General features: G+C 42.3%; 1 protein-coding gene across 3 annotated transcripts in view; it reads left to right on the forward strand.

Annotated features, from left to right (window-relative positions):
• The first annotated feature begins 2,907 nt into the window (after positions 1 to 2,907).
• The window catches only part of CD36 (CD36 molecule (CD36 blood group)), a 95,776-nt gene continuing 75,757 nt past the window's right edge, over positions 2,908 to 22,926 (forward strand). The window contains exon 1 of one of the 3 annotated variants that reach the window (XM_067468850.1): positions 2,908 to 3,008. The gene's annotated coding sequence lies outside the window, so the exon portion shown is untranslated. Of the gene's footprint in view, positions 3,009 to 18,476; positions 18,502 to 18,570; positions 18,715 to 22,926 lie in introns of those variants that run through there. The other 2 variants (XM_067468851.1, XM_067468849.1) reach the window with 2 other exon arrangements.

A 22,926-nucleotide genomic window follows, 5' to 3' on the forward strand; every position in this document is an offset into this window, starting at 1 on the left:
GAGATGCTTGTCTGTTCTTAAGATGGAAAGCACATATCTGTGTTTTAGATGGATTAGGAATCAGCTGGTTTTCCCTGTAATAGGTAGTAAGAGCGCTTAGAGCTTTGGAGAGGTTCTGTTCAACCATCTCTGTTCTGTTGCCACTGGAGCCGAAATGAAGTGCTTTTAAGAGAGGATGTTAGGCTTCCATCCAGCGGGAAGCCAGGGCCCCCGAAAAGAAGCCTTTAGGAAAATTTCCCTTATTAAGCAATCTTTATGAGGCTTGAGCTTAAATTTAACAGTTCTTTATTAATGAACAAAGAGGCTTAACAGTCTATTAGCTCTTGCAATCTTGTTTACAGGAAACAGGCACTATCTTCAAGAACTTTGTTAAAAGGAAAATTCCCCTTTCTAGCTCCTCCCAGGCTGCTGTGGACCTAAACCTGACTGATTTGAGTCCACTACCGGCTGAACTGCGTCTCAGAACCTAGCAGACATATCAACAGGCCTGTAGTCACTTAGCTGGTTGATGAGCAGAGCTGTTATTCCCTCCGGAAGTCCTCAGGGCTGTAAAGCTGTTTCCCTGGAACCTTTTGGGAATCTGTAGAGGCTCTTAAAACTGTTCTCCCCCAGGAAGTCTTAAGAGACGAAGCCTTTGCACAGGAGGACGTTTGTGTACATCCTCTGCATTGACTTCCTTTTTGAGACTGCCTGAAAAATGGCCCCTTCCCTCCAAAAAACCCAGAGAGGGGCGGGACCAGGGAACCTAACTGTTATTGACAGGTGGCTTGTCCTATGAATGCAAATTACAACAGGAAGCCACCCTGCTGCAAAATCCTGGGATTGCAAACCAACATTTAATTCAAAGAAATAACATTGGAACTCCTGGAACAGCTGTTCCAGAACAATCTCAAAGCTCCCTGCTTGAGAGGTAATGGCACGATCATCAGCATAGATGCTATGATTAAAAATGCAGGTCTGAATGTATTGTCGAAGGCTTTCATGGCTGGAATCCATGGGTTGTTGTAGGTTTTTCCGGGCTATATGGCCATGTTCTGGAGGCAATTTTTCTCCTGACGTTTCGCCTGCATCTATGGCAAGCATCCTCAGAGGTAATGAGGTCTGTTGGAATTAGGAAAAACTAGGTTTATATATCTGTGGAATGACCAGGGTGAGACAAAGGATTTTTGTTTGCTGGGGCTAGCTGTGGATGTTTCAGCTGATCACCTTGATTTGCATTGAGTGGTAGCGCCATTCAATGGCTTGGTAGCGCCAAAAAAAAAAAAAGATTCTCCCCAGGCGCTACCAAGCCATTGAATGCAAATCAAGGTGATCAAGTGAAACATCCACAGCTAGCCCCATCAAACAAAAGTCCTTTGTCTCACCCTGGTCATTCCACAGATATATAAACCTAGTTTTTCCTAGTTCCAACAGACCTCATTACTAGGCCTGGGTAACAACGGAAAAATTTGTTTCTAAAATCGATTCGTTTTTTGGGGGTTTTTGCGTTTCGTTATTTAAAATAATTACAAAATTTTCCTTTTAAAAAGTTCAATATTTACGAAATTTCGTAAATGTGAAAAAAATTACAAAACATTAACGAATCGATTTCCGAAACAATAACGAATCGATTCGTTAATGGCGGATGCGACCGCGAAATACGCTAAAAAACCTCCAAAAACTTCTGAAGCTTCCCTCTCCCTCTGTTCTTGACTGTTGGTGTGATATTATATTTTTTTTCACTAATTAAACAAAAAACAACCATAAAACTTGCCCCAGACATGCGGAAATAATAACGAAACGACCTCAAAACAATAACGAAACGAATACAATAACGAAATATGAAGCATTTACAAAACTATTTAAAAATTCATTTTTTAAAAAAATTGCTCCAGAATGGTTCGTTATCGTTTTGTAATTTAAAAAATTAACGAATTATTAACGAATTACGAATTAACGAAACGAAACCGCCCAGCCCTACTCATTACCTCTGAGGATGCTTGCCATAGATGCAGGCGAAACGTCAGGAGAAAAATTGCCTCCAGAACATGGCCATATAGCCCGGAAAAAACTACAACAACCAATGCAGGTCTGATTATTTTGCTCAGAAAGTCTGCCTATTTGGAATCCTTTTCTTTTGCTTCAAATGATGTGTGTCTCTCTGTGTGTGTGTTTGCTAAAATGTACAAACTGCCGATTCAGACTTTTTGCATAATCTGTGGAATATATGATAGCAGTGCAAATGGACTGGAAGAGAAATGAGTTGGTAGTGTAGAATGCACAAAACCCAAAGAATTAGATATGTAACTAGAAACACTAACAGATACACTGAAACCAAGGGATCCTGCTGCTTCATGCTCTTGAAACGTGTCTTGCTGTCATGGCCAGAGGGTGCTTCAGGACATTCTCAAAAGTGTGGCTGTAACCACTGTTTCCTGAGTGGGAGTGTCGACTGTTTGGGAGCAGATGCATAATTACAGGGAGGGTCTGTCTGTGGCACCACAAGTGAACTACAAGATTGTAAGGTCTGGAGCAGCCGTTTACTATACTTTCATCTCTCTCCCCATATATGATTTCTTAAAATGCAAAAATCTAAGCATAATAATTTAAAAACCATATTGCAAAGCTTCAGTTCTATTTGTATTTTCCCGAGTGCTCAAAGAATGAAGGAACTAGCAGGCCATCCAGGATGAAAGAGAAGTGTGCAGGGTTGCTTCACAGAGGCAATTTACATGTGGCTGTGTCTTCTCCCTTCTGTTCTCCTACAATGAGTTCTTGTCCACCGCAGGATCTTATCCTTTGGCAGCTACTAATCAGGTGAGTAGCTAGCAAAGGTGTTGTTGCCTCACCCAGCTCATCTAGTCGGAGCAGCTATCTCTCCTTTGTTGTTATCCTGCATTTCCTTTGCACAACTCAAATGGACTGAAAACTAGTCATACTGCATCTGCCTCCTCAGAAGAAGCAACTGCTCCACAATTTTCTCCTGTGTGGAATTAGAAAAAGGAAACAGATGGTGAATGGTCTTTCTGGTGGGTTATATTATGCAATCTCTGTCTGTGTATGTGTGTGTGTGTGTGTGAGAAAGTGCAGTCAGAATTTTTAAAAAGTATTGAGGGAAGGAGTTTGGAAAACAGTGGTGACATCATTTTGGAAAAGAGAAAATAAGGCAGGGAGCTGCACAAAGTGTTTTTGTTTGTTTGTTTGTTTGTTTGTTTGTTTGTTTGTTTTGTCATGTCAGAAGCGACCTGAGAAACTGCAAGTCGCTTCTGGTGTGAGAGAATTGGCCGTCTGCAAGGACGTTGCCCAGGGGACGCCCCGATGATTTGATGTTTTTTATCATCCTTGTGGGTGATCCTTCTCTCATGTCCCTGCATGAGGAGCTGGAGCTGATAGAGGGAGCTCATCCGCCTCTCCCCAGATTTGGCCATCTGCAAGGACGTTGCCCAGGGGACGCCCCGATGATTTGATGTTTTTTATCATCCTTGTGGGAGGCTTCTTTCATGTCCCCGCATGAGGAGCTGGAGCTGATAGAGGGAGCTCATCCGCCTCTCCCCAGATTCGAACCTGTGACCTGTCGGTCTTCAGTCCTGCCGGCACAGGAGTTTAACCCACTGTGCCACCGGGGGCTCCTACACAAAGTGTTGTGTGGAGTGGTGAGCTAGCTGAACTATAAAAATTGAAAAATGGGAGTCACCGAGAAATATTAAATGTCTCTTAGTATTTGAGTACCTGGAAACAACCAGCTACTCATACAGGAAATCTAGAATGTTTTTCATGATAGGTCTGGTAATGGGCCTTTGTGATATAGTGCTTTGAGTGTTGGGCAATGATACTGGAGACTAGGGTTTGAATCCCTGCACAGCATTAGAAGCCTAATGGGTGGCCTTGGGAAAGTAATACTTACCCAACTTAAAAAAAAAAAAACCCTCCCAAATATTGCCAAGAAAAATTGTGTGATAGGAATTTTATGATTTGCAAAATTCAGAAATAACGTTTAGGATTTTATTGCACAAACCTGCTGTTCTACTACACTCATACTATCAATGATTGTACAGACATATTGGGTTGAGCACCTTTGATATTGCATTTTTCTTCAGTTGTCAGTTTGTCATTCTGCCAGTTCATGGTCTTGTGTTTATAATTTTCCATGACTTCATAGCCCCGCTCTCCCTTACTATTCAAGTTTTATGGTTTATAAATTTTATTTTAATTTTTAGAGGAAATTGAATAATTCTAAAAAATATATAATTTATTGTCGAAGGCTTTCATGGCCGGAATCACTGGGTTGTTGTAGGTTTTTTTTGGGCTATATGGCCATGGTCTAGAGGCATTTTCTCCTGACGTTTCGCCTGCATCTATGGCAAGCATCCTCAGAGGTAGTGAGGATTCTGGCCTCTGTTGTTTAACATCTATATGCGACCACTTACTCAGCTAGTTCGAGGTTTTGGGCTTGAGTGTTACCAGTATGCCGACGACACTCAGCTTGTGCTGAAGATGGAAGGCCGACCGGACTCTGTACCCAATTGTTTCCATTAGTGCCTCGAGGCCGTTACTGGATGGCTGCGTGCCAGCAGGTTGAGGGTGAATCCAGCAAAGACGGAGATCCTATGGCTGGGTCGACCGGGCAGTGGGGACATCCAGCTGCCTACCCTGGATGGCGAGGCGCTCTGCCCGTCATCATTGGTAAAGAGTCTGGGAGTCCTTTTGGACCCTCTGCTGACGATGGAGGCCCAGGTCTCCGCCATTAGCAGATCCGCCTTTTTTCATCTGCGGCAGCCTAAACGGCTTGCCCCCCTACCTGTCCAGGGACGACCTAGCTATGGTGATCCAGGCCACGGTCATCTCAAGACTGGACTACTGTAACGCCCTCTACATTGGCCTTCCTCTGTCGGTGATCCGGAAGCTCAAGTTGGTACAAAATTCAGCTGCTCGGCTTCTTGCGGGAATTCCGATGAGATGCCACATAACACCAATCTTACTACAGCTGCATTGGTTACCAATTGAGCATCGGATCACTTTCAAAGTGATGGTACTTACCTTTAAGGCCTTGCATGGTCTGGGGCCGATGTACCTGAGGGACCGCCTCACCTCCTACCAACCCCAGAGATCCTTCTGTTCTGAGGACCAAGATCTATTGGAAATTCCCAGTGCCAAGACCTTGTGTCTAACAGCAACCAGATGCAGAGCCTTCACAGCAATGGCACCATCACTCTGGAATACTCTGCCACCTGAAGTCCGTGCCTTGCGGGACTTACCAGTTTTCCGCAGGGCATGTAAGACAAACCTGCTTCAACAGGCTTTTAATGTTTGATATTGCTGTTTTTAAATTGTTTTACTTTGCTTTTAAATTTTGTTAGATTTTAGCCATTCTTGTAAGCCGCTCCGAGCGCCAGGGGAGTGGCGACATATAAGTTCAAATAATAAATAAATAAATAAATATAGCCCGAAAAAACCTACAACAACCCAATTATATAATTTAATAATAACAAAATAAACAGAATACAGCTTGGAATAGCAACAGTCATCATGCTGGCACAGAAGCATTGCAAAAAGGTATGTTATAGGAATGTTGTGAGATTGGGAGTTATTGATGGGTTTTAGACATCAATAGTTAGGGAAAGAAGAATCACAGAGAGGAGGCAAATTGGCAGTGGGATGTGTATGTCATCATGCAATAGGAACCATGACCAAAGCTGTGGTTCTGGTTTGCTTACCTGGTGCCATGAAGTCCGAAGGCACAAAAAAACAATAACAACAATATGCTAGGCCTTAATGTGGAGGAAGGAGGAAAGAGAAAAATAATATTTTCTATAAACATGAGGAAAAGGGACAAATATTGTGATCTTTGACACAAAGCTATGGTACTTTGGTGTTTATGTTGAAATTCTTTTTTTTTTAATTATTACTTCGCCCATTTTTTTAAAATAAAGCTCTGCCAGAACTATTTTAAGGGGTGATGAGTTCACAACCTGTTTGGCTTGTGAGAGAAGGTCTATAACAAAATATGCATAATTGGTTCACCTGAGGTAAACCAATACCTCATTTCATTCATCTGCAAAGCTTGTTGTGTTTATTGTACTGGAAACAAGGAATGAATATATTAACCCGTGTTTTGCTTTCCTTTGCTTCTATACTGTTCACTCGTTTTCAGATGCAAGTTTATTCCATCCCACTTCCACAGCAATTAGTGGATTAGAGTCTTTTAATCGTTTTATCCTGTACATGCGGCCCGCCCATTGTTATTGTGATTGTGCTTATTGGAATATTTACAGCTTACAGCTTTTTTTATATTCCGCCCTTCTCACCCCGCAGGAGACTCAGGGCGGATTACAATGTACACATATATGGCAAACATTCAATGCCAATTTTTGACATACAAACATATACAGACATACACAGAGGTTATTTAACTTTTTTCATAGAATCATAGAATCAATCATAGAATCAAAGAGTTGGAAGAGACCTCATGGGCCATCCAGTCCAACCCCCTGCCAAGAAGCAGGAATATTGCATTCAAATCACCCCCGACAGATGGCCATCCAGCCTCCATTTAAAAGCTTCCAAGGAAGGAGCCTCCACCACACTCCGGGGCAGAGAGTTCCACTGCTGAACGGCTCTCACGAGTTCTTCCTCGTGTTCAGATGGAATCTCCTCTCTTGTAGTTTGAAGCCACTGTTCCACGTCCTAGTCTCCAAGGAAGCAGAAAACAAGCTTGCTCCCTCCTCCCTGTGGCTTCCTCTCACATATTTATACATGGCTATCATATCTCCTCTCAGCCTTCTCTTCTTCAGGCTAAACATGTCCAGCTCCTTAAGCTGCTCCTCATAGGGCTTGTTCTCCAGACCCTTGATCATTTTAGTTGCCCTCCTCTGGACACATTCCAGCTTGTCAATATCTCTCTTGAATTGTGGTGCCCAGAATTGGACACAATATTCCAGATGTGGTCTAACCAAAGCGGAATAGAGGGGTAGCATTACTTCCCTAGATCTAGACACTATGCTCCGATTGATGCAGGCCAAAATCCCATTGGCTTTTTTTGCTGCCACATCACATTGTTGGCTCATGTTTAACTTGTTGTCCACGAGGACTCCAAGATCTTTTTCACACGTACTGCTCTCGAGCCAGGCATCCCCCATTCTGTATCTTTGCATTTTGTTTTTTCTGGCCCCAGGGGAGCTGTCGCTTTCATCGTCCATCTGCGACGCTGATGAAGCACTTCTGCATTCCCCACATGCTTCCCCGCTGGAATGCTTTGCTGGAGTCTTCTTTATGGCCTCATAAATCAGTTAATTTAGCCTCCCCACACTTTAAGGTGGTACCTTATTTTCCTACTGGACAGATGCAACTGTCTTTCGGGTTGCAAAGGTCAACAACAGGCTACACACAATTGGTTGGAAACCCACTCCAACCCGGGCTGGCTTCGAACTCATGACCTTTCGGTCAGAGTGATCTTAATGCAGCTGACACTCAGCCAGCTGTGCCACAATCCCACAATTTTATGACTGTGTTTATAATTTTTTTCTTTATGTAATGTTGATGCTCATAGAATCAAAGAGTTGGAAGAGACCTCATGGGCCACCCAGTCCAACTCCCTGCCAAGAAGCAGGAATATTGCATTCAAATCACCCCTGACAGATGGCCATCCAGCCTCTGATGTTGTTTATTGTTTATGCTCTGGTCTTATCTTGTTGTAATTTGTTGTTCGAGCTTGGCCCCATGTAAGCCGCTGCAGGTCCCCATTGGGGAGATGGTGGCGGGGTATAAATAAAGATTATTATTATTATTATTATTATTATTATTATTATTATTATTATCCCATCTCCCCAGTCTGTATGGAAATTCATGTCTGTGAAGCATTTTGACTCTCTGAAGAAGTAATGCCATAAGGATAAAAATCTGCATAGATGTATGCTGTCATAGGTGTAGTCTCCACAAGGATGTATGGATTTGAGTCTGAGAAGTGAGACTGTTTGTGAGAGAGATGCAGGGATTGTACAGAAATATGCACAATAAGTTTCATAGAGAATTGGAAGACATCAATGGATATTTTAGTAAAATACGAGGGGTATTTTTAAGTAAGGTCAGTTTGAACATAAGTACACAACAAAAGTTTATTTCAAAAAAGTGAATTGATTTGCAGAAAGTACATACTTCACTCTATTTTTCGACATAGTTGCCAAGTTTGTTCAAACACTTATCATACCTCTGAACCAATTTTAAAATACCCTCTTCATAAAAACTTGCCGCCACCAAAAGCCACCAAATTGTCTGTAATCAAAGAAGGGCGACCGGAGCAGTCCTCATCATGGACGTTGTCATGGCCATCTTTGAATTGTCATACCCACTTATGCACTTTGCTTTAACTCATAACAGTATCACCGTACACTTCACAAATCTGTCGATGAATTTCTGCAGGAGGCAGGTTCCTTGCTGACAAAAACCGTATCACTGAGTGAACCTCACATGCGGAGGGTGAGTTGATAGTCTTAAACATTTTTAAAGCACAGAACAGAACCGTACAGGTTAGTTACAGAGTGGAAACTGAGCACAGTTGTTCCTGAGGCATGCCGGTACACGACGCACGCACTCGTTGCGGTATGCGCGAACTACTAGTGTCTACAACAAAACGGACCTTACTTTAAAAATACCCCTCATACATTCCTTGACATAAAATACATAAACTATGTTCCTTGAAAAGTCAGATTGAGGTAAAGGGGCAGAAACCTTGATTACATTCTGTTCTACGTGGGGCTGCCTCTGGAATTGGTTTGGAAAGTTCAGAAGCTCCTAAGTGCTGCATTCAGGCTGTTGATAAGGGCTGGCTAGATGATACAATGACTCCCCCGCTTTAAACAGCTTCATTGGTTACTCAACCATTTCAAAGTGACTTTTAAAGACTTAACTAGCTTGATTCCATATTATCTGAAACACTGTGACCTCATCTACATTGAGCATTTAATATGCAGGGAAAAGGTCCAGATCAGAGAATCGAAGAGTTGGAAGAGACCTCATGGGCCATCCAATCCAACCCCCTGCCAAGAAGCAGGAATATTGCATTTAAATCACCCCTGACAGATGGCCATCCAGCCTCTGTTTAAAAGCTTCCAAAGAAGGAGCCTCCACCACACTCCGGGGCAGAGAGTTCCACTGCTGAACGGCTCTCACAGTCAGGAAGTTCTTCCTCATGTTCAGATGGAATCTCCTTTCTTGTAGTTTGAAGCCATTGTTCCGCGTCCTAGTCTCAAAGGAAGCAGAAAACAAGGTTGCCCCCTCCTCCCTGTTGTTTCCTCTCACATATTTATACATGGCTATCATATCTCCTCTCGGCCTTCTCTTCTTCAGGCTAAACATGCCCAGCTCCTTAAGCCTCTCCTCATAGGGCTTGTTCTCCTTGATCATTTTAGTCACCCTCCTCTGGACACATTCCAGCTTGTCAATATCTCTCTTGAATTGTCTTGCACAGAATTGGACACAATATTCCAGGTGTGGTTTAACCAAAGTGAAATAGAGGGGTAGCATTACTTCCATAAATCTAGACACTATGCTCCTATTGACAAAATCCCATTGGCCTTTTGCTGCCACATCACATTGTTGGCTCATGTGATGTTGCTGCAGGATTCAGACCTTTCTCAGTGTTTTTTTTTAATCTGGGATCCAGCTGTATTAAGTGGCTTACACCACATTTAATCACATTAATCTGTGTGCATTTTATGGAAACACCAAGCTAATATGATTCCCACACTGCATTATATAGGAGTGTACATGGGGCCTGTGATTACTGGAGAAATGAAGAGCTGATAAATGTATCCACAAAAAATGCTTGTTCTTAAGCCAGTCCTGGTGCCAACTAGGGAATCATCCATGTGATTTCATTTGAATAACCTGAAAGTATGATTGCCTCGAGAATTCCATGAAAAAATGTGATAGTTCATTTGTAAATGGAAAATATTCTACTGAATTGATTTGAATGGGTCTTTGTGAGCATTGCTGTTAGCATTCATTTTTGACCACATACTGAAGAGGTGGTCAATTTGTAGCTCTGTAGACCCGCCACCCTCAACAGCTCTAGCTGGCACAACAAATAGTGCAGGATGTCAGAAGCTGCCATTTAAAAACGTTCAGTAAAATGCAAGTTCATACTGACACTTGAATTACTATGAAAAAAGTCACCTAATTAGATGTCTATTTAACAGATTTCATCAACTGGTCCCACCTGACTAAATTTCTTGCTCAATCCTAGATATTAAGCCCCACAGAATTGCAAGATCCATGGAGATTAGAAGATAATGGGCTACAGATGTTGTCTAAGTGCTCAACATGTTCAGACAGGAGACAAGAGAAAGTTTTAGTTGAAAGTTTTAAGCCTAGATGCCGCCATACCTAGTAACTATCGCCCAGTTTCAAACCTTCCATTTTTGGGCAAGGTGACTGAACGGATGAGACTGTGGATTTGGACCCCTTTCAATCAGGCTTTCATTCAGGTCATGGGACAGAGACTGTCTTGGTAGCTATTACTGACAAAATTTGTCGTCAGTTAGACCGAGGCGGATCAGCGCTGTTGGTCCTCTTGGACCTCAGAGCTGCATTCGACACCATGGACCATGACTTGCTGATTCATCGATTGCCTATGTCTGGTATATGAGGTTTAGCCGTGAAATGGTTCAATTCGTTCCTCCGGGGCTGGAGACAGAGGGTGGAGTGGTTAGGCCAAAGCTCTGAGAGCTCCTGCCTTTGCTGTGGAGTTCCCCAGGGTGCTATCCTCTCACCCCTGTTATTTAACATCTACGTCCGGCAACTTGCTGGACTGGTGCGGAGCTTTGGCATAGAGTGCTACCAGTATGCAGATGATACCCAGCTACTCTTGCGTCTCGAACCTGGCACAACCGCGATTCCTGAGAACTTTAGGCTGTGTTTGGAAGCAGTGATGAGTTGGCTGCAAGCGAGCAGACTAAAAGTGCACCCTGCAAAAACTGAAATACTCTGGCCCGGCCAGCCGCCAGAATTAATCAAGTCTCTGCCTGATTTCGATGGCGAAGCTCTGGTTCCATCTGCCACTGTTAAAAGCCTTGGGGTTGTTTTGGACTCATCGCTAACGATGGAGGCCCAGATCACTGCCATAAGTAAGCAGGCCTTTTTTCATCTTCGCCAGGCAAGGAAACTGGCATCCTACCTTTCGGTAGAAGCATTGGCAACAGTAATCCACGCAACAGTCACCACGAGGTTGGACTATTGCAACGCCTTATATGCCGGCCTTCCGAAGTCAACAATCCAGAAGATTCAGATGGTCCAAAATGCAGCGACCAGGCTGCTAGCAGGATCATCTATAAGATCCCATATTACACCGATTCTGCAACAACTGCATTGGCTACCAATAGAACATTGGATCTCTTATAAGATACTGATCCTGACATTTAGAGCTCAAAATAGCCAAGGACCTGTATATCTTAGGGACCGCCTCATTCCTTTTCTCCATCAGTGGTCACCTCGATCCACCCAGGAAAATCTCCTATATATACTGGGCCCTAGGGAGGTACACCTGGAAGCTACAAGGCATAGAGCTTTTTCGACCTATGCTCCAATTCTGTGGAACTCATTGCTTCCATACATTAGAGCAATCTCGGAGGTGCGACCTTTCGTAAAGGCACTCAAGACTTGGCTGTTTGGTTGTGCATTTAAGTAATCAGATCTAATTTGCCAAATAGTCACTGTTGAATGTTTTTATGTTGAATATTTTTATATTGTGTAAATGCTATTTTAGATTGTAAGTCACTCGGAGCACCTTGGTGGAGAGCGACTAATTCAGAAATAAAGTGAAGTGAAGTGAAATAAGTACACCAATAAAGTCTTAGAATCATAGTTGGAAGAGACACAAGGACCATTCAGCCCAACCTCCTGTCATGCAGGAATGCACAATCAATGAAAATGTTAGCATTGAAAGCAATCCATCTGAATTTAGGATTCAACTTGTAAACATCAAAGCTTATTACCAAGCTACAATTCAGTATTAGCAATAATACCCCCCTCTGTAGATGGGAGACTGCTAATAAATACTATGTGCTGCATGCTTTATTTCAGAGGAAGAATGGGCATAACTGCCTCTGAATATTCCTTACCTAAGAAAACTCTGCCTTAATTGACAGGGGCCACCCTTAGTTGACAGGTGACTTGAAGGCCACACACAGGTGCACAGAGTCCTCTTTCCAAGTGAACCAGTTTCTCTGCTTTGATTGTTGACAGTGTATCATCCTACTTTGTTTACATCTCACTTATGCTAGCAAGGATTAATTTGGTATTAAAGTTAGTTAATACAGTATTTGTGAAAGCGCTTTGTAAACCAAAATGCCACATACCTGTCAAGTGTCACTAGTTAAGTTAGTTCTCCTATCCAAACCTGTTTGCCTAGATTGTCCAATATATACCCGATACTCTGCCTCCTACTTCAGGACAACTGCACTGAATTGAGAAAACTGGGTGCAATGTCCTATGTCAATGGTTCTCAACATGTGAGTCCCCAGGTGTTTTGGCCTACAACTCCCAGAAATCCCAGCCAGTTTGCCAGCTGTTAGGATTTCTGGGAGTTGAAGGCCAAAACATCTGGGGTTGAGAACCACTGTCCTGTGTCATTTTTCCCCTCTCCCTCATGGTCCAGTGCTGCTTGTGAGAATGGGGGAAAGAGTTGGCTGTCTTGGATTGAATCTCTTCTTCCTGGTCTCATGAGACAATTGAGCCACTGAAACACTTACCTCCCTGGGCTGTTGTAGGTTTTTCCGGGCTATATGGCCATGTTCTAGAGGCATTTTCTCCTGACGTTTCGCCTGCATCTATGGTAAGCATCCTCAGAGGTAGTGAGGTCTGTTGGAAGTAGGAAAATGGGTTTATATATCTGTGGAATGACCAGGGTGGGACAAAGGACTCTTGTCTACTGGAGCTAGGTGTGAATATTTCAACCGATCACCTTGATTAGTATTTAACGGCTTGGAAGTGCCTGGGGGGAATCTTTTGTTGAGAGTGATTTGATGTGCCTGATTGTTTACTCTCTGTTATTTTGCTGTTGTAATTTTTGAGTTTTTAAATACTGGTAGCCAGATTTTGTTCATTTTCATGGTTTCTTCCTTTCTGTTGAAATTGTCCATATGCTTGTGGATTTCAATGGCTTCTCTGTGTAGTCTGACGTGGTGGTTGTGAGAGTGGTCCAGCATTTCTGTGTTCTCAAATAAAATGCTGTGTCCAGGTTGGTTCATCAGGTGCTCTGCTATGGCTGACTTCTCTGGTTGAAGTAGTCTGCAGTGCCTTTCATGTTCCTTGATTCGTGTTTGGGCAATGCTGAGTTTGGTGGTCCCTATGTAGACTTGTCCACAGCTGCATGGTACATGGTAGACTCCTGCAGAAGTGAGAGGATCCCTTTTGTCCTTTGCTGAACGTAGCATTTGTTGGATTTTCTTGGTGGGTCTGTAGGTAGTTTGTATGTTGTGTTTCCTCATCAGCTTCCCTATGCGGTCAGTGGTTCCCTTGATGTATGGCAGGAACACTTTTCCTCTGGGTGGATCTTCATCTTTGCTCTCGTGGCTTGTTCTTGGTCTTGCAGCTCTTCTGATGTCTGAGGTGGAGTATCCATTGGCCTGGAGAGCCCAGTTGAGGTGGTTCAGTTCATCTTGGAGGAGGTGGGGTTCGCTGATTCTTTTTGCACAGTCTGCCAAGGCTTTAATGTCCCTGTTATATACTTTTCTCTTTTGTACCCCCGATGGCACAGTGGGTTAAAGCACTCACCTGCTAAACTTGTTGACCAAAAGGTCTCAGGTTCGAATCCACTGAGCAGCGTACTGTCAGCCCCAGCTTCTGCCAACCTAGCTGTTCGAAAACATGCAAATGTGAGTAGATCAGTAGGTACCGCTCCGGTGGGAAGGTAATGGCGCTTCATGCAGTCATGCTGGCCACACAACCTTGGAGGTGTCTATGGACAATGTCGGCTCTTTGGCTTAGAAATGGAGATGAGCAACACACCCCAGAGTCGGTCACAGCTGGACTAAACGTCAGGGGAAAACTTTTACCTTTTGTACCAACTAAAATGGGTGAAAAGTCAACATACTCTTGGGAAGCCAGGCAACTTGTGATGTCGCAAGTTGCTATAGGGTGACTACAGCAACTTATTTTCTCTGTGGATCAGGACTCAACTTAGCAAGCTTTTTTTGACAACTCAACAAATCTTGTTACCTGGGCTACTGGAAGAAATGCATACATCCAGGTTTTTCAGATTCTCCAAGCAGGTTTAGATCCCAAACTACTGGACCCAGTGTGTGTTTGCCCCCCCCCCCTCCCTTGGTAGTAGCCCTAAATGTCACTGGGCTATAATTTCATTCAAAATTTCAGGTCTTTTCAAAATGTTATCATCCCCACTTATCGGTCTCCTTTATACCAAAATAACATCATTGAAAATGATATTTTATTGACACAACTCAAATTAATTTGTCTGCGAAGGAAGTTGTATACCATGTTCGGTATCGTCATTAGCACTTGTGGATGAGTATCTTTTTTAGTAGGGCTGGGCGGTTTCGTTTCGTTAATTCGTAATTCGTTAAAAATTCGTTAATTTTTTAATAACGAAGCGATAACGAACCATTCTGGAGCAACTTAAAAACGAAACGAATTTTTAAATACGTTTTGTAAATGCTTCGTATTTCATTATGTATTCATTTCGTTATTGGTTTGAGGTCGTTTCGTTATTATTTCCGCATGTCTGGGGCAAGTTTTATAGTTGTTTTTTGTTTAATTAGTGAAAAAAAATTATAATATCACACCAACAGTCAACAACAGAGGGAGAGGGAAGCTTCAGAAGTTTTTTTAGCGTATTGCGCGATCGCGGCCGCCATTAACGAAACGATTCGTTATTGTTTCGTTATTGTTTTGTAATTTTTTTACCATTTACGAAATTTCGTAAATATCGAACTTTTTTTAAGAAAAATTTTGTAATTATTTTAAATAACGAAACGCAAAACCCCCCCAAAAAACGAATCGATTTTAGAAACAAATTTTTCCGTTGTTACCCAGGCCTATTTTTTAGAGATATAAACTTAATAGATATTCATCACTATTTGAGTAATCACTATTTGATGTAATACAGAGGACAAGTGAGATACTCTGGCTGAGATGGGAAAAAATTATAACCTTGTACTCTTATTAACCACTCTCTCTTTCTCTTAAATTTGCCTTTAATATATAAGCTAATAAGAGTACCATACAATTATACCACTCTATTTTTATGCATTTTGAGATTAAACTCCTGGAGAAAATTGCATTAAAATCTGATGAACTTTTTTAAAGAGCAAAACAAATAGGGTTTGAATTAAATAACCAGCTGAAATAACATCTGAATGTTAAGAACATGGAAGGAGAGGCAGAAAAAATAGACAAAATGGTCAAAATCAGTGTTTCTCAAATTGTGTTCCTCCAGGTGCTTTGAACTTCAGCTCCCAGAAATCCCAGCCAGTTTACCAGCTGGTAAGAATGGTTGGAACTGAAGTCCAGAACATCTGGAGGAGCAGAGTTTGAGAAACACTCGTCTAAATCATTGCCTCTCTACTGAACTTCAATAATCTATATAATCTATATAAATAAAAATGTAGTGTTTGTTTGTGGGATTAACAGAACTCAAAAACCACTGGACGAACTGACACCAAATTTGGACACAAGACACCTAACAACTCAATGTATGTTCTTCACTCAAAAAAATTGATTTTGTCATTTGGGAGTTGTAGTTGCTGGGATTTATAGTTTACCTACAATCAAAGAGCATTCTGAAACCCTACCAACGATGGAATTGAACCAAACTTGGCACACAGAACTCACATGACCAACAGAAAATACTGGATGGGTTTAGTGGGCAATATCCTTTAGTTTTGGAGTTGTAGTTCACCTACATCCAGAGATCACTGTGAACTCAAACAATGATGGATCTGGACTAAACTCTACAAGAATACTCAATATGCCCAAATGTGAACACTGGTGGAGTTTGGGCAAAATAGAATCTTGACATTTGGGAGTTGTAGTTGCTGGGATTTATAGTTTACCTACAATCACAGAGCATTCTGAACCCCACCAACGATAGAATTGGGCCAAACCTCCCACACAGAACCCCCATGTGGGCCACAGTAACGCGTGGAAGGGGACGGCTAGTGTAAAATAATTGTGGTGTAGAATTGATCACCCCTTTATGTATTGTTACCATAGTCATTAAAATTCAGTTGCCCTCTAACCACTGGACCAAGGACCAAGTAGCAACAGTAAGAACTGACCACGGAACAACAGACTGGTTCAAGATTGGGAAAGGCGTACGGCAAGGCTGCATACTCTCATCCAACCTTTTTAACTTGTATGCAGAACACATCATGCGATGTGCGGGGCTTGATGAATGCAAGGCTGGGGTGAAAATTGCTGGAAGAAACATTAACAACCTCAGATATGCAGATGACACCACTCTGATGGCCGAAAGCGAGGAAGAGCTGAGGAGCCTTCTAATCAAGGTGAAAGAAGAAAGCGCAAAAACTGGGTTGCAGCTAAACATAAAACAAACCAAGATTATGGCAACAAGAATGATTGACAACTGGAAAATAAAGGGAGAAAATGTGGAGGCCGTGACAGACTTTGTATTTCTAGGTGCAAAGATGACTGCAGATACAGACTGTGGCCAGGAAATCAGAATACGCTTACTTCTTGGGAGGAGAGCAATGTCCAGTCTCGATAAAATAGTAAAGAGTAGAGACATCAGACTGGCAACAAAGATCCGCCTAGTCAAAGCCATGGTATTCCCTGTAATAACCTACGGATGTGAGAGCTGGACCTTAGGGAAGGCTGAACGAAGAAAGATAGATGCTTTTGAACTGTGGTGCTGGAGGAAAGTGCTGAGAGTGCCTTGGACTGTGAGAAGATCCAACCAGTCCATCCTCCAGGAAATAAAGCCCGGCTGCTCATTGGAGGGAAGGATACTAGAGACAAAGTTGAAGTACTTTGGCCACATCATGAGGAGACAGCAAAGCCTAGAGAAGACAATGATGCTGGGGAAAGTGGAAGGTAAAAGGAAGAGGGGCCGACCAAGGGCAAGATAGATGGATGGCATCCTTGAAGTGACTGGACTGACCTTGAAGGAGCTGGGGGTGGTGACGGCCGACAGGGAGCTCTGGCGTGGGCTGGTCCATGAGGTCACGAAGAGTCGGAGACGACTGAACGAATAAACAACAACAACACCATGGTCATTAAAATTCAGATGCCCTCTAACCACTGGATGTAATGCCTTAGGTCAAAAACTTAGTTTTCATCTTTTTTTGAAATTTCCAACAAATTTCATACAAAATTTCAGGTCTTTTCAAAATGTTTGCATTCCCACTTACTGGTCTCCTTTATGCTCAAACTTCTTTAACTCACACAGCCACAACCATCTTGTGTCTTCATAGGGGAATTGTCTGCTCTCAGGGTTCAATACTCAACATACAACTGTGCAACAGACATGGGCAACATGGCACCTTCCAAATGTTACTGACTTATAGTTGACTTGACTAGGCTGGCTGGGGCTAACTGAAGTCTAGCAACATCCAAAAAGTCACAATCTGACTAGAATCATAGAAATCATAGATCATAGAATCAAAGAGTTGGAAGAGACCTCATGGGCCATCCAGTCCAACCCCCTGCCAAGAAGCAGGAATATTGCATTCAAATCACCCCTGACAAATGGCCATCCAGCCTCTGCTTAAAAGCTTCCAAAGAAGGAGCCTCCACCACACTCCGGGGCAGAGAGTTCCACTGCTGAACGGCTCTCACAGTCAGGAAGTTCTTCCTAATGTTCAGATGGAATCTCCTCTCTTGTAGTTTGAAGCCATTGTTCCACGTCCTAGTCTCCAAGGAAGCAGAAAACAAGCTTTCTCCCTCCTCCCTGTGGCTTCCTCTCACATATTTATACATGGCTATCATATCTCCTCTCAGCCTTCTCTTCTTCAGGCTAAACATGCCCAGTTCCCTAAGCCGCTCCTCATAGGGCTTGTTCTCCAGACTATACTGAAGTGAACTCCAATCTGACAAAACTGAAGAGCTAAATTGCTTTTAAGCAGATCTCCAAAAACAATCTTTCCAAGCGCTGAATGGTAACAGGATTGTATATCACAAAACAATAGCCTACTTCCTTTTTGGCATCTACCATTCCAGGGAAAAATTGTCATTATATTTGGATGACACGGCAAGGACTTGATATCCCTGTTTGTGTAGCAAAACAATGGCCTTTCATAAACACATACCAGTGTATCATCCAAATCCAAATCCAAAAGTATGAATATGTTCAGTAGCACTTGACATTTTGTTTTGGCACTGTGTGTGAGAGAGAGATAGAGAGAAAAAGGGAGGGAGGGAATAGGAAAGAGAGTGAAGTGTGAGGTTGGGTTTGTTACATGTTAAAGGACAACAGCGAAAATGTCTTTGTCTCCCTGACCCCTGTCTTACTTGGATCGGAAAAAACCCTGATCACACAATGCAATTGTCTAGGTAGGTAAAAGGGTTTTGGGTGGTATAAATAGCCACACAATATAAGTTCAGAGCATTTGCTGCCTCGAAATGGAGAACTGAAACCTATAAAATGATCTGCCCATGATTTAAGGAATTGCGTTGTCAGTAGAAGAACGCACACCAGAACATGAAACAATTTTAAGATCAAATCCGATTTTGCAAGCGACAAAGAACATTTTCCCCTGTTTAGAGGTAAGACTTTTCTAAGTCTTGAAAAATGGTATACAAATATTTACTAATGATTCTAGAATTGCAATATTTGATGCGTTGGGACAATAATGACAATAAAATTTGTTTTTAGTAAGATCTTTGGCTATTGAATCTGTTTCAATAGACTTGCTCTGTGTTTCTATATGTTTCCTTTTTGTATGTAGACAACTGGGGAAGCCAATTTACATTTTCCACCTGAAATTCCCATTAGTTCCCTTGTGTGCAAATACTTAACTATTTTCCAATTCCTATCCTATAATATTTGTGTGAAATATTGGACATCTTCTATAGTGGTGTTCTATTATTGATCAGGTGACAACTTAAGACTTTATATTTCCATTCTAATACCAACTAGGCAACAGAACTTTAATCTTGTGTGCAAATCAAAATTCAGAATTTGCATGGAAGGATTGGAAGCATGTCCACCAATGGGGACAGAGCAGAGAGAATTAATTTAAAACACTTTAATGCCTTTAAAATATAGACAATAAATGTGATTTTTTTTTGTCATGTCAGGAGAGACTTGAGAATCTGCAAGTCACTTCTGGTGTGAGAGAATTGGCCGTCTGCAAGGATGTTGCCCAGGGGACACCCGGATGATTTGATGTTTTATCATCCTTGTGGGAGATTTCTCTCATGGCCCCGCACAAGGAGCTGGAGCTGTTAGAGGGAGCTCATCCGCCTCTTCCCGGAGTCGAACCTGCGACCTGTTGGTCTTCAGTCCTGCCGGTACATGAGCTACCGGGGGCTCCATAATAAATGTGATGGATATATATAATACAATATAAACAATTAAATTATATCTGTGGATGTTGTGAAATTGAGTCTTCACATTTAATTTTCTTAAATTAATTTTTTTAATAACAATAAATTAAGGTCAGTGTCATTTTAAAGGTAACAGTTACCAGGTTCATGCATGGTTCATGGTTCATTGTAATTTGAAAGGAAAAATTAATTGCAAGGGTTAATTTTACCCCTTTAATGTATTGTCGAAGGCTTTCATGGCCGGAATCACTGGGTTGTTGTAGCTTTTTCTGGGCTATATGGCCATGTTCTAGAGGCATTTTCTCCTGACGTTTCGCCTGCATCTATGGCTAGCATCCTCAGAGGTAGTGAGGTCTGTTGGAAATAGGAAAATGGGTTTATATGTCTGTGGAATGACCAGGGTGGGACAAAGGACTTTTGTCTGCTGAAGCTAGGTGTGAATGTTTCAACTGACCACCTTGATTAGCATTTAATGGCTTGGAGGTAAAGGTAAAGGTAGTCCCCTGACATTAATTCCAGTCATGTCTGACTCTGGGATGTGGTGCTCATCTCCATTTCTAAGCTGAAGAGCCAGTGTTGTCCGTAGACACCTCCAAGGTAATGTGGTCGGCATGACTGCATGGAGCGCTGTTACCTTCCCGCCTGAGCGGTACCTATTGATCTACTCACATTTGCATGTTTTCGAACTGCTAGGTTGGCAGAAGCTAGGGCTGACAGCGGAAGCTCACGCCGCTCCCCGGAATCGAACCTGCGACCTTTCGATCAACAAGCTCAGCAGCTCAGTGCTTTAACCCACTGTGCCACTGGGGGCTCCTGAATGGCTTGGAAGTACCCGTTTATTTCTCTGTTTCTATAACATACTATGGCTGGATGCAGTTTATCATAGGTCTCTGATTAAAAAGTAGAAAAGCCTCCCTCTGGTCCAACTCTGTATGGTTAACTTCAAAGTGTATCTTTTAAAAAGAAGCTAGTTGGTATTTGGATGGGAAATTGCCAGCCAATACTAGATGTCATGGGCTATATTTCACAGGAGGAAACTGGGAAAATCATATCTGAATGCTCTGAAGTTCATTTGGAGTGCTTCCGTGAGCCGTCCTCAGTCCCTTTGAGGAGATGGTGTCAGGGTACAAATAAAGATGGTGGTGGTGATGATGATGATGATGATGATGATGATGATGATTAGTATTATTATTATTATTTATTCATGGTGTTGCCATAAGTCAGTGAACAACTTGAAGGCAGGGTTGTTGTAGGTTTTTTCGGGCTATATGGCCATGGTCTAGAGGCATTCTCTCCTGACGTTTTGCCTGCATCTGTGGCAAGCATTCTCAGAGGTAGTGAGGTCTGTTGGAACTAGGAAAAAGGGTTTATATATCTGTGGAATGACTAGGGTGAGACAAAGGACTCTTCTCTGCGGGAGCTAGGTGTGAATGTTTCAGCTGACCACCTTGATTAGCATACAACGGCCTGACAAGAGAGGAGATTCCATCTGAACATGAGGAAGAACTTCCTGACTGTGAGAGCCGTTCAGCTGTTCAGCAGTGGAACTCTCTGCCCCAGAGTGTGGTGGAGGCTCCTTCTTTGGAAGCTTTTAAACAGAGGCTGGATGGCCATCTGTCAGGGGTGATTTGAATGCAATATTCCTGCTTCTTGGCAGGGGGTTCGACTGGATGGCCCATGAGGTCTCTTCCAACTCTTTGATTCTATGATTCTATGACTGTGCCTGGGGCAAACTTTTGTTGAGAGGTAATTAGATGTCCCTGCCTGCTTCCTCTCTGTTGTTGTGCTGTTGCAATTTTAGAGTTTTTTTTAATACTGGTAGACAGATTTTGTTCATTTTCATGGTTTCCTCCTTTCTGTTGACATTGTCCACATGCTTGTGGATTTCAATGGCTTCTCTGTGTAGTCTGACATGGTGGTTGTGAGAGTGGTCCAGCATTTCTGTGTTCTCAAATAAAATGCTGTGTCCAGGTTGGTTCATCAGGTGCTCTGCTATGACTGATTTTTCTGGTTGAAGTAGTTTGCAGTGCCTTTCATGTTCCTTGATGCAGGCGAAACGTCAGGAGAGAATGTCTCTAGACCATGGCCATATAACCCGAAAAAACCTACAACAACCCAGTGATTCCGGCCATGAAAGCCTTCGACAATAACTTGAAGGCACATAGTAAAGGTAAAGGTAGTCCCCTGACATTATGTCCAGTCATGTCTGACTCTGGGGTGTGGTGCTCATCTCCATTTCTAAGCCGAAGAGCCGGCGTTGTCCGTAGACACCTCCAAGGTCATGTGGCCGGCATGACTGCATGGAGCGCCGTTACCTTCCCGCCGGAGCGGTACCTATTGATCTACTCACATTTGCATGTTTTCGAACTGCTAGGTTGGCAGAAGCTAGGGCTTACAGCAGGAGCTCACGCCGCTCCCCGGAATCGAACCTGCGACCTTTCGATCAACAAGCTCAGTAGCTCAGTGCTTTAACCCACTGCGCCACCGGCACATAGAGACATATTAATGTCATCAGTTATAGATCCAGAATAATGTTAAAACAATCGAAAATATTCTGTAATTTAAAGGCACATGCCATGCACCTATATAATAAATTCCAAGAGCTTAGTAAAAACCTTTTAAAATATGATAGTTGCATAAATCCCCCTATCTCAAATGTTGTATGAGAACTTAATATTACTACATTCTGAAGCTATATGAATCTAGAACTAATAATTGCCAGGAGACGACCTTCCTATTCTCTGTCTCTGAAAAAAAAAAAGATTTTTTGGAAGAAAAGCATGTAAATATAACAAAGTATATACTGTAATAATTTTTTTAATGGAAACACTGGAAAAAATGCCTGAAAATGTCCTTTTTGTACAGATGCACACTTGGGTTTTTCATTATGAGTGTTGTCAGTTTCTGAATTGCTTTCTCTTATCATGTTATCTTTTGTTAAAGTCCAATCACGAATCCTCTCTTATTGACCTTCAGTAACAGTTATCAATAACCCCATTGCTATCTGAAGTGATACATTGAACTATTGTGAAAGTGAATGGCAATCTGTATTGCATAACATAAGGCTAGGTCTAGCCTGATAATATTTTTATAGTTACACAAACAAGGGAATAGGAGCTTTGAAAAAGGTAGAGCTTGCAAACTTGGCTGTGACCTGTTGCAAGGGTTGAGCAATAAAGGGATCTATGGTCTTACATTGCACTCATGATACAGTAAGCCAAGTAATTCTTGAGTACTGAGATGGGATTCCATGCAAGCTCATGTTGCATGGAAGTTGAGCAGGTTCTATTTTGCTGGGACAAATTAGAGTTGGATCACATGTAGCGGTAGATGGATCATGTCATGATATAGAACCTTCAGCCCATAAAATCAGGATTTCAAGCTGCTTTTATGAAATGAAAACATTACTTGATGAGAAGATTAGCGTTG

The sequence above is a fragment of the Anolis sagrei genome, chromosome 5, assembly GCF_037176765.1.
Source record: "Anolis sagrei isolate rAnoSag1 chromosome 5, rAnoSag1.mat, whole genome shotgun sequence".
NCBI lineage: Eukaryota > Metazoa > Chordata > Lepidosauria > Squamata > Dactyloidae > Anolis > Anolis sagrei.